General features: G+C 36.8%; 1 protein-coding gene across 6 annotated transcripts in view; it reads right to left on the reverse strand.

Annotated features, from left to right (window-relative positions):
* large2 (LARGE xylosyl- and glucuronyltransferase 2) overlaps positions 1-5,657 on the reverse strand; it is a 157,218-nt gene extending 151,561 nt beyond the window's left edge. For 5 of the 6 annotated variants that reach the window (XM_067389687.1, XM_067389683.1, XM_067389682.1 and 2 more), the window contains exon 1: positions 5,397-5,657. The gene's annotated coding sequence lies outside the window, so the exon portion shown is untranslated. The remainder of the gene's footprint in view (positions 1-5,396) is intronic. The other variant, XM_067389688.1, reaches the window with a different exon arrangement.
* Between the last annotated feature and the right edge of the window lie 343 nt (positions 5,658-6,000).

Below are 6,000 nucleotides of genomic sequence, written 5' to 3' on the forward strand. Positions count from 1 at the left end.
TCCAAAAGCCACTAGAACAATGATATATATTTTGTTGACTTGTGTACTTACATTATGCTAAATGTTTCCAAGAATGTTTAAAGGGGTGGTTCAATGCGATTTCACTTTTTTAACTTTAGTTAGTGTGTAATGTTGCTGCTTGAGCATAAACAGTATCTGCAAAGTTACAGCACTGAAAGTTCGATGCAAACTGAGATATTGTCTTTTAAAGTTATGGCATTTTATTGCCTACAAAAACAACTGGTTTGGACTACAACGAGCTTCTTATCGGGTTGGTGACATCATAAACCCTGCAAAACACGCCCCCGGGAACACGCAACAAAGTGGGCGAGGCCATGTGGCGCAGCATAATGAAAGCGGAAGAGTTGTGTACACCGGACGCGAGCGGTGTGGCGCGTCAAAAGATAATAGAACCCATTATAATCTGTGATATTTTCTACACTGGATGCGGCGCTGAAGACAGTTTCCAGAATCTACACGAGTTCAATGCTGGATTTGCACAAAGCTAGGCTTTTACTGAAAGATGAAGCAGTTCCCACTTTAAAAGTAGAAGCTGCTGTTTATTGGCTTCAAACTGTAAGTACGTTTTATTGTTTGTACATGTCTTTTAAACATATAGTTCTGTTGCTATTTTTTGGTTGCATCAAGGACATATACAAAGAGCAACTTGTTTTTGCTTCGCTAGCCAGTTAGCGCAATTTTAGTGCATACTTCAACAAATACCAACAAACGTCTATGTTCATAGACAAACAGTTGTTCATGCTATAAATTAAACCCTACCTTTACAAAAATGTGACTACTCAGTCATGTATTCGGCTACAGTAATTAATCAGGATAAAACTGTATACTGAAAGCTAACAAACAGCAGTGACAGAATATCTAAATACTCTGACACAAATACTAAATGAAATACCATTCTTAAACATCCTTTAAAAGCCGCGATTGCTGTTCATCTGGGTCTGATTTGGGCTCAATTTGATAAAGCAATATAATCAAATTGAGCATACAATGTAACTGAAGCGCACGTAACTGGTAACAAATGGTAAGGGGCGTGGCGTTTCTGGACGCTTCAGCGAATCACGATGGCTCTGGATTACACTGGGCCCGCTAACCAATCTGAGCACATTGTGTATTTCGGAGGGAGTGGCTTCATAGAAGAAGCAAGTCAAACGAGCCGTTCATATGACAGTGGAAACAGAGATGTAGAATAAAGGTAAAATATATGAAAAATACAGCGTTTTCAAAAAAACAAAGCATTAAGACATGTTAAACTGCGCCCCAAAAACACAATCAAGCCTAGAAAAAAAAAAAACACTGAACCAAACCTTTAATTCCAAAGAAATATGCAATTTTAACCAGGACATGGACCGTGTGTGTGCGTCGCCTATCAGTGACATCATTCTCAATTTCCGGTTTTATTTTGTAGAAACCATGGAAACGTCAAAGACACTTTAATATTTTTTGTGTTTTATTAGACAGGTAAGCAACTGTTTGGATACATTCATCGACAGAAAACGAATCATGTTATATAGCTCAACACAGTAAGTCTTATGCTGCGTTCCAGGCAAGTTTTTGAGCCCGTAAGTCGCAACTTCAAACCACGACTCACGACTTTGTAGCGTTCCAGGTAATTCGCGCCAAACTGCCTGAGTGTAAACAAACCAGCATGGCAGACCATACAGGGCTTATGCTCATTTACAATTATTTCTATCGCCAAAGGTGCTTACTCCTTGCTTATTTGAGGGAAACGGAGGAAAAACGGCGCATAAGGCAAGAGAAGCGGTTATACCTTTTATTTTACGTTATTTTACCGTGCACTTGAATAAACACCGCACCTGTAGGGGCTGCCATTGTTGTTTTGCAGGCTATGTGACGCCAGAGCTCATATTAGATAGATGTACTCCCCGCGTAATGCCCGCGAAACAACAATGGCAGCCCCTACAGGTGCGTGTTTATTCAAGTGCACGGTAAAATAACGTAAAACTGGGAGTACATCTATCTAGTACGAGTTCATGGGTGGGAAGTCACGGGTTTTACTTGTGTTCCAGTGCACTTTCACAGGTAGAGGGTTGGAAAAACAAAGGTTACGGGTTGCCTGGAACGCAGCATTATTGTTTAAATCTCGTTTTCTTGATTACCGCCATGTTTTTCCATGACTAATATTAATCTAGTTTACTGCAACAAGTGTCTGTGCAACAAGTGTCTCATAGCGGCTGCCAAACGAATGCACAGAGTAGCATTATAACAACTTTAAACACCCAAATATGTCTAATATGATAAAACTGCACTGTGTTAACCCCATAGACTGTAAAAAAAGATGGACGACGTGACGCCGCTTCCTTCCATTGTATTGAACTGAAGCCAAAACGGACGCCGATGGGTGCTGACACGTTACGCAAAAACGTCAGTTTGGAACCTGGGCATGCACAGAAGGAATCGTCAGTGGAGCCTGGAGGAGGAGTCGCGGTATCAAACTTCCACCCAGACGACTGCGTCATCATTGATGTATTTTAAATAGGCTATATAAAGTATATGTAATTTAAAATTCTACCTATAATATAATAGGGTATTCTGTTTCTAGAGCAATAATATTTTTGAAACAGCAAATTCATTAGATGAACTCAATATAATATGCCTCTAGAAACTCTAAAATGTCAGAAACGGTCCTGCCATTTTAAATAAAATTTGAGATTGATTGCTGTAGACAGTGCTCTATAATTAATTAGATTAGGCTATCATTAGTTGTATCCTGCTAATTATTATTTTATACCCATAAAAATAATTAGTAACTGCCAGATAACGATCACCTGCTTTTTTTCCGTCATGGCTAACGTTAGGCGTGTTATCTTAACTAATAACGTTTATTAACTAGCTTATGAAGCCCACATTTAACGTTACCGAGAAAAGCTCAAATATCCGTAAGATCCTGTAGGTCAGTTAGTACAGTTTACTGCTGAACAGCTCATTTTGTCGGTGTGAAATAACACAGAAACTGAAAATAGTTATTTATTTATCTTCACTCTCCCTTTGAAGCCCCGACAGTCCTCAGACAAGCTGTCAATCAACTGTGAATCACAATGACACGCCCCGTTTCTATCGCACCAAATTGCTAGCTAAAATCAAACTTATCACAAAAACGAACAATTGAATATAAAGCAGCATGATAACAACTACCTCAAATGACCAGAACCATCTTTCGGAAAATTTTATTTGAAGCATAATTTATTTTTATGTTTTAACTTAAGTCTCATTCGTCTGCATTGAGAGGGTGGGGTTTATGACCTGTACTGCATCCAGCCTCCAGGGGGCGATCAAAGAGCCCGCAGCTTCACTTTTTCAGGACGTATGAGGCACACCCGGTTACCCCACATACGCTTGACCGGAAAAAGCATAAAGCGCTCGTCTGTGTCATAATAAAAGCTGCACTTCTCTCAAGCTGCGTGTCGCACTTGTCTCTCATTAGCAATCTCTCCAGCGGCCACGTTCTGCTCCAACGGCTTTCAGCCACACCCTGCTTCATACAGTAATGTTAATAAATCTTTGATACATTAGCTCATCCATAAACATGGTTTCTGCACGATTGCCATCAGATTTTTTTCCACTGGCTATAGACGTGAAGACAACACCTCCCATGATTTAACGAAATCAAGACATCATCAAGTTACGCATGTTTTGAATAAGCAACCTCTAGTGGCAAAAATTACATATTGTGCCTTTAAATTTAACAACATTCAGAACAAAACAATGGAAAATATATAAATCAAATTATAATGTCATTCATTATAAACAACAAATACCAAGCATAAACAAATTTATTTAAAGCAAAACAGAAACTAAATGCGCTATACAAATAAACTTAAGCTCACGTATCTCTCTCATTCGGCATAAATCCAAATGTGTGCACTTTACATGTTTAACATTAATTGATTCATGAAAAGTCGCTTTGGAATATAAGTCACACATGATGATTATTATTCAGGAAAACGTGTCGTGTACGCTGTCATTAAAGGTACAGTTCACCCAAAGATAAAACTTCTCACATCAGCTACTCACTCTCATGCTCTTCTGAACCAATAAGGCTTTCATTCATCTTTGAAATGCAAACAAAGATATTTTAATGAAATTTGAGAGAATTCTGTCCCTCCATTAATAGACCATTCCATCAAAACTTTTAATCTTCAAAAAGACACCATAAAAGTAATCCATATGAATCAAGCAGTTTAATCAATAGTCATGTTTAAATAAATAAAGCAGTTTAATATATGAAATTTTCTGAAGAGACATGATCACTTTATATAATGAGCAGATTTAATGTAGGTTTTTATTCACCTAAACATTGATCAACGCACATACATAGAGCACTCAAATGGTAATAAACTAAACTACCCAGGTGAAAAAAAAGTGTACTTATAGTGCAATAATTTTGTACTTAATATACTAAAAATTCTTCTTTAGTACTTCTTCGGATAATCTAAAGAACATCTAAGTGTACTCAACTGTGCTATTATAAGAGACACTATGAAATATGAACTAAAATGTGCTTTTAATATGCTATCTCTGTATTTAAAAAATATATTTAGATACCACTTATAGTACATTTGAACCCATAGTGTACTACAAGTGGTCTCTAAATAAATCTTTTAAATACAGAGATAGCATATTAAAAGCACATTTTACTTCATATTTCATGGTGTCTCTTATAATAGCACAATTGAGTACACTTGAATATTCTTAAGATTATCTTAAGAAGTATTAAAGAAGAATTTTAAGTATATTAAGTACAAAATTAGTATGCGAAAATAGAGCACTTTAAGTATATTATAGAAGTGTACTTTTTTTCACCTAGGTAACTTATATAATAAATATCCAATAGCAGCTGATGCAATTTCTACTATACATACAAATCAAAGTTGTCAGCAGTTAACTGATATGGTGCAGGTTATTTACTGATCATCTTTAAAACCACTTTAATTCTTCTAGACTTAACCATGAGGTACCAAAGATGGCTGATCACAAAATAAGCTGTGCCTCCTAACAAATATTAGCTTTTAGCATTAAATAACCAGAAAGCCACTCCAGAATTAACACATATTTGACTTACTTACAAGAAGAATTCTCATCTTAAAATTGTTCAGCGAGTAAGACATTATATACACTACCGGTCAAAAGTTTTTTGACTGTAAGAATTTTTAATGTTTTTAAAAGAAGTCTTTTCTGCTCACCAAGGCTTCATTTATTTGATCCAAAACACAGAAAAAAATAAAAAAATAAAAAAACAATTAACAAAAAAAAAATATTTGTACAATTTAAAATAACTGTTTTCTATTTGAATTTCACACATATATAATATATTCCACTTCTGCAGATCTATGATTTAACTTCAGTAAAGGACTTACAGTGCCGAAGCAGCTCTCAACATCTGTGTCCACCTCTCTGAGTTGAAACATGTTACAAACACAGAGCACCTGTTTTCAGATCACACTTATTCAACTGCTCCCCTCTGAAGGCCTGTGGCACAGTTAACTGTACTCTCGGGAGACAAGAACCTCATATTCTGCTCTATTCTGAGTTCTTTTCAAGAGCAGCTAGTTTCAAGACAGCAACGGCCCCTTGATGGGAATCACTACTGCTATATTCAGGCTGGAGAAGCTTTGGCTCCTCACTAGAGACGGCTGAAAATAGAGTCTGGACTGCTGTGCTACAATTAGCCTACCGTGTAAGCTCTGCATCCGTTAGAATATCACAGGGTGAGGGGGGTTTGAATGTTGTGATGTACCCTGTGGATCATGCCTCACTAGAGAATCTATGCAATCTATGCAATTCTATGAGTCAGTCATAAACAAGTGACATTTTGATGATCCATTTCCTCATGGGGCATCGCCATGTTTTGAGCTTTGACAATCCAGAAGCATTTTTGTATGATTCAGTTGTTATTTTCTGTGAATGTGTAACAAGGGCCTTAGTGAAAAAGAAGAGTTCTTAAAAATGCAAAATTAATTA

This window comes from Chanodichthys erythropterus, chromosome 7, assembly GCF_024489055.1.
Source record: "Chanodichthys erythropterus isolate Z2021 chromosome 7, ASM2448905v1, whole genome shotgun sequence".
In the NCBI taxonomy this organism is placed as follows: Eukaryota; Metazoa; Chordata; class Actinopteri; order Cypriniformes; family Xenocyprididae; genus Chanodichthys; species Chanodichthys erythropterus.